Source organism: Diaphorina citri, unplaced genomic scaffold (assembly GCF_000475195.1).
Source record: "Diaphorina citri unplaced genomic scaffold, Diaci psyllid genome assembly version 1.1 scaffold1373, whole genome shotgun sequence".
Taxonomy (NCBI): domain Eukaryota; kingdom Metazoa; phylum Arthropoda; class Insecta; order Hemiptera; family Psyllidae; genus Diaphorina; species Diaphorina citri.
Window position 1 is genome coordinate 34498 of NW_007378799.1, and position 11909 is coordinate 46406.

Here is an 11909-nt window from a genome sequence, read left to right on the forward strand (position 1 = left end):
ATATATCGATATATCGGCGATATATCGATATATTTCCCCCGATATATCGATATCGATATATTTGAGGGGCCGATATATCGATTTATCGATATATTTGTAACTCATTTACATCCCTAGTGTACTGCAGTCTAGATGTGAAATCCACCGTACAGATGCTACCACACTAGAAGAGGGGAAACTCCGAAAGAAATATACCTACAGCTCTATTGTAGAAGGTCTTCAACATAATATGAACTCAAAACGGCTACAGACTTCACCAGAGCATTCACTGAATTTACGAACAGAATGGATTCTAAACGGGTACAGGATTCACCGCAAAGAACACACTGACACACAATGGACTCTAAACGGAAACGGCTTCACATCTTCACAATTCACCGCCACCCGTCACCGCCATTAACAAAGGATTAATCATGCAAATAGACTTGAGGATGCAGGATAGACTTTGGCTACAAGGATGAAGGACAGACTTTGGCTACAAGGATGAAGGATGTATTGTTCAAATAAAGGACAATTAGTTTCAAATAGGAGTGACCAGTGGCGTAGTCTTCATGAAAATTAGGAAAGCATACCTTCCTCTCCGGTGGCGTTCCTTTGTTGAGGCCCTACGTCCCTCTCGGGATTATAGGACATAAGTCAAGTCACCTTCCTCTCTACTGTTTTCCCCTCAACCCCCTTACTTACCACTTACCGAAAACAGCCTATGATTATTCAACCTGGATTCTCTAAAACCACAAAACTGAGAAAAAAGACTTAGGGTGCCGGAAGCCCGTCAATCGAGTGACTGTGGGTTCCGAAACTCTAATACGAAACTCCTATATCAGAATTCGACACTTTAATATGGCATTCCAATACCCTAAAATATGGGGGAGGGGGGTTAGGACAGGAACAATAGAATAGAATAGGTATACCTTTTTTTTTTTCATTAAAGCGCTTTAACTCTACGCTACGGGCAGTAGGTCGTTCGCGCTAGGTATACCTTGTTTATCCTGCTGGGATAGGTGCCTTCCCTGTGATCTTCTCGAAAAATCTCCTAAAAATTGTGCCCACTAACTTTTTCTCAATGCAGCAGATCGGCATACTGTACCTTGTACCTTGTATATAAAAATATACGTGTTTTTATATACCTAGCTTCCCCTCTTGAAAATATCACCCCACACCACTGAAGTCGAATAAGACAGAGAGCTTAAATAGGGGAAATACCTAGTGGGCCTCTCTAATGGACTTTGTACAACAATTTGCATAGTCAAAGGAAACCCTCTTGAATTCTAAGAAGAGATTGTACGCTTTTAGATTTCAGTGCTAAGTGCTTTGTCAGGAATGGAATGGAAAATACAGTAAGACAGTCAAGTCAAAGGAAGTCCCTTCATTTTGAAATTTGCCTGAACGGGAAATTCAAAGTTGATCATCGCCAGCCCGGGTTGGTACCTATATAAGTGCGTCTGCCTTCAAAGCGCGAGGCCGCGCGTTCGATTCCCGCCCGGGGAGGATTTTATCCTGAGCGGATAATGTTCGTTCTCGAAACGGCTGGCTTTCTCCTATCCTGTCTTTCTTTCGATTTGGGACGATGAGACCTCGGCAGTTACAGTTCCCTCTATCAAAACCTCTAAAAAAATTAAAAGTTGATCATTACACAATTTTGATATCGGTACACATTTGTACAACCAACTGGTGGTTCGGTGAACTGTAGCTCTCGGTCGGAAAGGGGGGCCGTAGGTAGGAGGTCTCACAAAAAACCCTGGTGTGACAATTCAAGTAGGACGTCTTTGGTCGACGCTCAGAAGACATCGACTAAAGTGTGTGAACGACGTCTACCAAAGTAGAATGGATTCTAAACGGGTACAGGATTCACCGCAAAGAACACACTGACACACAATGGACTCTAAACGGAAACGGCTTCACAATTCACCGCCACCGCCATTAACAAAGGATTAATCATGCAAATAGACTTGAGGATGCAGGATAGACTTTGGCTACAAGGATGAAGGATTGTTCAAATAAAGGACCAGTAGTCTCAAATAGGAGTAACCAGTGGCGTAGTCTTCATGAAAGTTAGGGGAGCATACCTTCCTCTCTGCTGTTTTCCCTCTTACTTACCACTTACCGAAAACAGTCTATGATTATTCAACCTGCATTCTAAAACCACAAAACTGAGAAAAAAGACTAGGGTGCCGGAAGCCCGTCAATCGAGTACCTGTGGGTTCCGAAACTCTAATACGAAACTCCTATATCAGAATTCGACACTTTAATATAGCATTCCAATACCCTAAAATATGGGGGAGGGGGGTTAGGACAGGAACAATAGAGAAGAACACTCAGTTTCATGAGATTCGGATATAGACCATCCGGAGATGTCCTACACCTGAGCGCGAGCGCCCTTAAAGTAGAATCCATGGCTTTCATCATGGGACTTACTCTGCCCTGCGTGCTGTCGCACGATCTTTTTCTACCGCCATGGAATTCCTGAACCAGGCAAGCCTGGTCATCGCCATTCTCATCCTGCCGCCAGTGAGGAACAATAGAATAGAATAGGTAGGTATACCTTGTTTATCCTGCTGAGATAGGTGCCTTCTCTGTGATCTTCCCAAAAAATCTCGTAAAAATAGTGGCCACTAACTTTTTCTCAATGCAGCAGATCGACATACTGTACCTTGTATATAAAAATATACGTGTTTTTATATAGCTTCCCCTCTTGAAAATATCACCCCACACCACTGAAGTCAAATAAGACAGAGAGCTTAAATAGGGGAAATACCTAGTGGGCCTCTCTAATGGACTTTGTACAACACTTTGCATAGTCAAAGGAAACCCTCTTGACTTCTAAGAAGAGATTGTACGCTTTTAGATTTCAGTGCTAAGTGCTTTGTCAGGAATGGAATGGAAAATAGAGTAAGACAGTCAAGTCAAAGGCAGTCCCATCATTTTGAAATTTGCCTGAACGGGAAATTCAAAGTTGATCATCGCCAGCCTGGGTTGGTACCTATAAGTGCGTCTGCCTTGTAAGCGCTAGGCCGCGGGTTCGATTCCCACCCGGGGCGGATTTTATCCTGAACGGATAATGTTCGTTCTCGGAACGGCTGGCTTTCTCCTATCCTGTCTTTCTTTCGATTTGGGGCGATGAGACCTCGGCAGTTACAGTTCCCTCTGTCAAAACCTCTAAAAAATAATAGAAAGTAAAAAAAGTTGATCATTACACAATTTTGATACACACATTTGTACAACCAACTGGTGGTTCGGTGAACTGTAGGAGGTCTCACAAAACACCCTGGTGTGACAATTCAAGTAGGACGTCTTTGGTCGACGTTCAGAAGACATCGACTAAAGTGTGTGGACGCTGCCTTACAAAGGAGGAACATCCCGGGGAATAATCCAATACCGCGGTGAAGGCTTTTAATATCTGTGCGGCTTTTGAAATAATTAAGTGGAAAGCCGTTCAGGAAGGGGGGGGGAGAAAAAAGTTAATCGAGTTTAGACAGCCGTTTACAATAGAGGGTTCCATTTGAGAAAATAACTGTGTCAGCTTTTTTTTTATTTCTTTTAATTAGAGAGTAGCCATTTTTATTTCTCAAGAGAGGCATTTTGAGAGAAAGAGAGGGAGAGGGAGGGAGAGAGACATGGTTAAGGGTAGAGAAAAAGTTCTTGAACAATTTAATAACTACCTAATTATGTACATGTACAATTTATACAGGGTTTCTCAGCTCTCAAAAAAAGACCCACTACGGGGTCTCCATATACATATGTCCGATCAGGCCCGAAATGTTTTCCGGACAAACCGTTTGAGAGTTATGTAAATGTAAATGCAGTTTCTTTGTGTTATTATGTCACAACTTTGGTGCTCACTGCAGCATTGTAGGATTTTCCCAATATCTCAATAATCCTAAAAATCCAATGTTTACCTACCATGCTGGCACCGGTCGCTATGCGCATTTATATGTCATAGCTACTCATTTTCCTCACGAGGCTGAGTGGGCCCCGCAACAGCCAGTCACGGAATCAATCATTTGCATGATACAAATTTCTTGACCCCGCCGGGAATCGAACCCGGGTCTCCCGCGTGCAAGGCGAGCGCAGTGACCACTAAGCCATGGGAGCTGACATTTGAAGTCTAAAATAGGACGTGTACTTTATTAATCCTTTATGCATGTAAAAAAAAAAAAAAAAAAAAAAAAAAAAAAAAAAAAAAAAAACACATTGACCCCGCCGGGAATCGAACCCGGGTCTCCCGCGTGCAAGGCGAGCGCAGTGACCACTACGCCATGGGAGCTGTTTGAGAATTATGGTGAAACAAACAGACAGACACACAATCGAAGTCGAAATGAGTTTAACTCGACGAATTTTCCCTTAGTCTGTTTGTTTGTACGCTTTGTTTCTTCATAACTTTCGAACGGTCAATCCGATTTTAATGAAACTTGGCAACCATGTTCAACACAAAAAGGAAATTCGGTCATTAAATTTTGGTCTTGATCAGTTTTCAGGGGGCCCTACAAGGCCCCTTTTTCCGGAGCGCCTTCTAATTCTAACTTGATGATGCTGAAAAACACCCTTATAAAATTTAAAATACCTAAATCTATGTATACTGAAACACCCGGAATTTAACGAACGGTAAACGTCACGATTTACAGTGATGGTTTCCTGTAGGAGAGAAAATTTCCCGCGCCATTTCTCCCTTCTCTTCTCTTTATCCCTTTTCTCCCTCCTTTCCTCCCCTAAAAGCCCTCTTTACTCCCTTCACTCATTTCTGAGCCTCTCTTCCCCTTCCTTCCTTCCTACTCCCTGTTAAACTGTCCTATAAACCCTTTTCGTCCCTCTCTATGTCATTTTTCTCCCTCCTTATTTCTACATCCTATACCCCCTCCTCACCCTCCTCTTCAATCTCCCATCCTATAATCTCCTCTCTTCGTAACGTGCCTATTTCCGTCTTCTCTTCTTTCTCCTTCCCCCTACCTATCAAGCCGTCCTACATCCCCTCTTCACTCTTCATTTCTAATTCTCCCCCTTTTGGAAAATCCCTCTCCTTTATCCCCCCCTATAATAATCCCCCCCCCCTACAATCCCTGTTTCCCCCCTTACATACCTATACCTCCTCCTCTTCCCTCCCCTTAACATATCTCTCCTCTTCCCATTCCGCCTCTGTACGAGCCTATCCCTGTATTTAATTGAGTAATGGCCGTCATGAACCACTGAAAGGGGGGGGGCGGAGGGAGAGAAAAAAGGCTCTGTCCGTGCATGTACCTATGTCCTACATAATAGAATCCATGCATAGGTATACATGGACAACTTACAGGGCTTTATTCTGAAAGAGAATTAATTGTGAATGGAGCAGTTGCAAATGGGTAAAAATTATAGATAAATGGTCAATTCCTAATACGTAAAAAGTTGGGAAAAATCCAAATCTGAGGTCAAAACTCCAAAAAAATAACTGTAAAAGGTCGGAAATTCAATTTTTATTTTCCGTTCTAATGAAAGAGTTCAAAGATGTGTGACGTCAGACTTTACGCAGTTGTTTTTTTCGTCTGTAGATTATATCCCGTATTATGTATGTAGATTGTATGGCATGATATCAAACGCTGTGTTGGATAGAAAATGCTGCATAGAAAAAGTCATGTCATTTACATGGAAAGAAGAACAGTTCCCGGATTCCCGGAACGGCTTTTGAACAGCATTTGCACACCGGAACTGCCAGTTCCTAGAAATAAGGATCCCTTTAATCAGGGTTATCAAGATTTTTTTAAGAAAGCTCCGCTAGTTATCTACCCCAGTGGGATGTGCACTTTTCAACTTTCGTTAGCATTTTGATTTCAAATAAACTCCTCTCCTTCTTCTTCGCCTTTTCCCATGTGCAGATGCAGTCAGCGTTTTTCGTCAGCCTCTCAATCAGCCCTAACTGGGGTAATTGCTTTGGCCTGCCATTTGTTTTTAATTTGAGCTGGTCTTCTCCCTGTTTAACGTCGCTCAGCCAAACTGAGCTGGTCTACTCCCTGATTAATGTACCCCAGCCAAACTAAGCTGGTCTACTCCCTGTTTAAAGTCCCCCAGCCAGACTAAGCTGGTCTACTCCCTGTTTAATGTCCCCCAGCCAGACAAGGCTGGTCTACTCCCTGTTTAATGTCGCCCAGCCAGACATTGATTTAATACGCTCGGTTGTTGATACACTCATGTGCAAAAATTCGGGTCCTGAAAATATAATTTGTACTATAAACTATAAGTCCTGAAAAAATAAATTCGACAGGGACCTGAAATCATGTGTGCCTACATTACCTGAATAAATAAATTCGGGGCCTGAAATCATTACCTGAATAAATAAATTCGGGGCCTGATCATTACCTGAATAAATAAATTCGGGGCCCGAAATCATTACCTGAATAAACAAATTCGGGGCCTGAAATCATTACCTGAATAAATAAATTCGGGGCCTGAAATCATTACCTGAATAAATAAATAAATTCGGGGCCTGAAATCATTACCTGAATAAATAAATTCGGGGCCCGAAATCATTACCTGAATAAACAAATTCGGGGCCTACTTTGTTTCTTCATAACTTTCGAACGGTCAGTCCGATTTTAATGAAACTTGGCAACCATGTTCAACACAAAAAGGAAATTCGGTCATTAAATTTTGGTCTTGATCAGTTTTCAGGGGGCCCTACAAGGCCCCTTTTTCCGGAGCGCCTTCTAATTCTAACTTGATGATGCTGAAAAACACCCTTATAAAATTTAAAATACCTAAATCTATGTATACTGAAACACCCGGAATTTAACGAACGGTAAACGTCACGATTTACAGTGATGGTTTCCTGTAGGAGAGAAAATTTCCCGCGCCATTTCTCCCTTCTCTTCTCTTTATCCCTTTTCTCCCTCCTTTCCTCCCCTAAAAGCCCTCTTTACTCCCTTCACTCATTTCTGAGCCTCTCTTCCCCTTCCTTCCTTCCTACTCCCTGTTAAACTGTCCTATAAACCCTTTTCGTCCCTCTCTATGTCATTTTTCTCCCTCCTTATTTCTACATCCTATACCCCCTCCTCACCCTCCTCTTCAATCTCCCATCCTATAATCTCCTCTCTTCGTAACGTGCCTATTTCCGTCTTCTCTTCTTTCTCCTTCCCCCTACCTATCAAGCCGTCCTACATCCCCTCTTCACTCTTCATTTCTAATTCTCCCCCTTTTGGAAAATCCCTCTCCTTTTTGACGTCTTTCCCACTCCCTGGGCACCGAGCAGAATAATCTTGATGAAGTCATCCAGATCCATTGAGTCCGTGCAAGTATCCGAACCGTCCCCCTCCCCCTCTTCCTCCTCGGATTCTGCCCCGTCCGGGACGCGATCTCGGGACTCTTGACTGCGCGAGAGCTCGAACAGGGTCGGGTCTTCGAGATAGTCGAGGTCCAAGTCTGAAACAGAGAGACGGAAAGGTCTTTGACTGGACCTGCCTCGGTGGTGTAGTGGTCACGGCGCTCGCCTGGTAAACAGGAGGGCGTAGGTTCAATCCCAGCATTCCCAGCCGAGGTATGGAATTTTATCCTCAATATAATTTGAGAATTTGACCACAATAATAGTAGTAGCCTACTGCTGGTAAGGGACTTTTCAGTCCTATGCGAGCAGTATAAATAAGCACTATTATTATATTATTATGATGCCAGGCACTCACTATCAGGTAGACCTGACAGGTACGGCTGAAAAGGTTCAAATGTCAGGTCTACCTGATGAGCACACACCCAATCAAGGAGAACTGACTCTATCAGGTAGACCTACTGACACCTGATCAGGTCTACCTGATAGTGAGTGGCTGGCCTTAGTTATCTCACATTATAAGCGTGGGAAGAAGGAGAATATCCTGGTTGCGAAATCTGCGAGAATGGTTCAATTGCTCGTCATGTGACCTGTTCAAAGCCGCTGTAAACAAAGTTCGAATTGCTTTGATGATAGCCAACCTCCGAGATGGAGAAGGCACCTGAAGAAGAAGAAGAATAAGCGTGTAGTCGCCTGCAAAACCAGACCTATGAGAATGATGAATGATACAGACTCTATTATGTCGATAGTCTCGATCATAGCGAATACAATAGTCCGTCCCTTATACCTTTTTATTATCTACTATTGTAATAATAAAGGAAGGATTTGTTACAAAAATCTCAGGCTACATACCCCAAATCTTGGACTGCCATTGTAACAAAATTTATTTAAATTTCACACCATTGTAACAAATTGTAACAAAATTTATTTAAATACAATTTAAAAATCTAATCTAATCTAAATAAAGGAAGGACGGACTAAAAACCTTTAACAGACAGTGTCAATACACCCCTTCAAAAACATTTTTTCCCGGTAAATTAGAAGCTGCTCGCTCTCTTCGTGGAATTTGGGATGCATTCGAACTGAGCTTCGTGCCTTGAGCTTGAGCAGCTATACTAAAAGATAAATAAAAGAGGGAAAAAAATCCACCACATCTGTGTCACTCCCACATTATAGACCTATAGGAAACCGCAGTCAAGTGTTGCACTGAAACACCCGCTGTTTTTCTCATCTTAAACAAATAAACAAAGTCACAAGCTCCATCATAATTTCAAAAGCATAAACTGAGCGCAAGCACTTTCCTTTAAAAACATCCTTTTACATTTTTCATAATATTTTCATGAAACTTTTTTGCTTGAATGGAATAGAAAAAAAAAGTAAAAATCTGTCGGTTTTTTATGAACTTACTTTTTTTTATCGTTGATGAAAAATGACATTTACCGGTGAACTTTCTTACTTTCTTTTTTAGAAACTACTGCATAGCTGCATACCTATCTTTTATAAAGTTAAAATATTTTGAATGCCATAGTACTTCCCCATCTACTTAGCTAGGTACTCCACTTACATTCATGGGAATTCAATTTTCAATATTTTCAGCTTAGTCTAGCAAAGGCTAAAATGTGTCTGTGTTCGATCTCCGCCCGGGGCGAGCTTTATCCTGAAGAAGTGCGTTCTCGGAACGATTGGCTTTCTCGTTTCTCCTATGCCACCTTCTTCCGTTTTGGGACGATAAAACCCTCGTTGTTACATCTTCTTCTTCTTCTTCTTCTTCTTCTTCTTCTTCTTCTTCTTCTTCTTCTTCTTCTTCTTCTTCTTCTTTTTCCTCTTCTTCTTCTTCTTCTTCTTCTTCTTCTTCTTCTTCTTCTTCTTCTAAAAAAAAATCGCAGTTGTCTGATAAAAGATAAAATCTGATTTTTAGAAATTAATCAAGATACACAGACATCTTGAACGAAAACTGCGAAAAGCATCTGGAGAGACAGATTTCGACAGATTTGTCTTCCTCGACGAATTTACTTGACAGATTGAGAATGTCGAGACAGTTCCAGATTTCTTTTCGTCTTCGTTTCCATTGAAAACAGCTTTAAAACGCATTAAAAGCATCCAACATCCAACACTTTTCCTACTGATCCTATTCAGAGTTAACAATTCTGAACAACATTAACGAATGTTGAAGGAAGAAGAAGAAATACTTGGAGAAAATTGAGAGGAAAGAGAGGGAGAAGGGAGAGAAAAGAGAGGTAAGAGGGACATTTTAAATAGAGGAAAGAGAGAAAGGAGAGAGGAAAGAGAGAAGAGAAACAACGGGTGAAAAGGCACAGAAAAAGGATTAGAGAAAGAAAGTGAGAGATGGACAGAAGTTGTGATTATGTTAGAAAGGTAGAGAAAGAATGAAAGAGGAGTGAAATGAAGAGATAATGAAAGGGAATGAACAAGGGCATGAGGTTTGATAGAGGGAACTCTAACTGTTAAGGTCGTTCCGAAAGCCAATAGAGAAGAAAGACAGGATAGGAGAAAGCCAGCTCAAGAACGAACCTTATCCGTTGAGGGAAAAAATCCGCCCCGGGCGGGAATCGAACCCGCGACCTAGTGTTTACAAAGCAGACGCACCATACTCCAAGCTAAACGAAGCTGGTGACATCTCAGGAATCAGCCTGAAGTTCTTATGTCCACTTTTCCAAATGTCACCAATCAGCCAAGTATTTCTTCTTGGCCATATACCACACAGCGTTTTCAAAACTCGGATTTTCTCCAAAGTCAGTTCCAAAAATCTAAACTATCTAAGGTAGACAATAATTTTGTTTCCAACCAATTCTGAACTCACTTCCCACAGACAACCAAAAGCTTGTTTTTGATAATTTCCAAATACCTAGGTACATAAATTATGTACTATCCAAGGTAGACAATAATTTTGTTTCGTTTCCAACCAATTCTGAACTCACTTCCCACAGACAACCAAAAGCTTGTTTTTGATAATTTCCAAATACCTAGGTACATAAATTATGTAATTCAATTCTTTGTTCCAAGAAAAACAAAACAACCCAATAAATAGTACCTTACCTACTTTCTTACAAATAATTCAAAACCCCAAATTCAAATTCCCAACCTATCAAAGGCTTATTTCTCGTCAATTCAAGACTAATCAAAGGCTTATTGCAAGTCAATTCCCAACCTATCAAAGGCTTATTTCTCGTCAATTCAAGACTAATCAAAGGCTTATTTCAAGTCAATTCCCAACCTATCAAAGGCTTATTTCTCGTCAATTCAAGACTAATCAAAGGCTTATTGCAAGTCAATTCCCAAACTATCAAAGGCTTATTTCTCGTCAATTCAAGACTTTCCAAAGGCTTATTTCTCGTCAATTCAAGACTATAAAGGCTTATTTTTCGTCAATTCAAGACAATAAAGGCTTATTTCTCGTCAATTCAAGACTATAAAGGCTTATTTCTCGTCAATTCAAGACTTTCCAAAGGCTTACTTCTCATTGAAGACTACAAAGGAAAAGGCTTATGACAATAAAGGCTTATTTCTTGTCAATTCAAGACTTTCCAAAGGCTTACCTATTTCTCGTAAATTCAAAACTTTCCAAAGCCTCACTTCTCATTCAAGACTATCTTCACAAAGGCTAACTTCACAAAGATGAAAGGCATTTCATGGCGAGGATCACACGGATCGCGATTCTTGACCTGGTACGAAATGAAAACCAAGTATGAACTTTTGCCCCTGATGGGTGCAATGACGCTCGCATGTGGAGGTAAGTTGACCGAACGTCAATTCAAGACTAATCAAAGGCTTATTTCTCGTCAATTCAAGACTAATCAAAGGCTTATTTCAAGTCAATTCCCAACCTATCAAAGGCTTATTTCTCGCCAATTCAAGACTATAAAGGCTTATTTCTCGTCAATTCAAGACTATAAAGGCTTATTTCTCGTCAATTCAACACTATAAAGGCTTATTTCTCGTCAATTCAAGACTTTCCAAAGGCTCACTTCTCATTCAAGACTATCTTCACAAGGGCTAACTTCACAAAGATGAAAGGCATTTCATGGCGAGGATCACACGGATCGCGATTCCTGACCTGGTACGAAATGAAAACCAAGTATGAACTTTTGCCCCTGATGGGTGCAATGACGCTTGCATGTGGAGGTAAGTTGACCGAACGAAACAAGGTCTAGGTTTTATTTAAATGATTTCGCATTTATTTTAATTTGGTATTATTATTTAATTATTATTATTATTATTATTATTTAATCACCTAACACCTAAAAATCTTTTTAAACCACCTAACGAACAGTCTGTCCGACCTTAATTCAATCAGGCAGTAATGGAATCTTTCCTTCTCTTCTGTCTTATTATACCCCATAACAAGCTGGGTCCGTCCCTCCGGGAATTTTTTAGCAGGCAGTAATGGAATGGTACTACAAGATTCACATACGAAATCTTATGACCGCCTGAAAACTAATTCGACTATGCAATGTGCTACACATAAAATCAAATAAAGCTTTTGACATTGAAAGATTGTGAAACATGAATGCCCGTCTAGTTAGCTTGGTTAGTAGAGCGTCTGCCTTGTAAGCGCTAGGCCGCGGGTTCGATTCACGCCCGTGGCGGATTTAATCCTAAAAGGATA

At 41.0% G+C, this 11909-nt stretch overlaps 1 long non-coding RNA gene across 1 annotated transcript; it reads left to right on the forward strand.

Annotated features, from left to right (window-relative positions):
• The first annotated feature begins 9970 nt into the window (after positions 1-9970).
• On the forward strand, positions 9971-10750 carry LOC113470069. Its single transcript, XR_003393265.1, has 2 exons — positions 9971-10152; positions 10271-10750. It is a non-coding gene; the product is annotated as an uncharacterized LOC113470069 (long non-coding RNA).
• The last annotated feature ends 1159 nt before the right edge of the window (positions 10751-11909 follow it).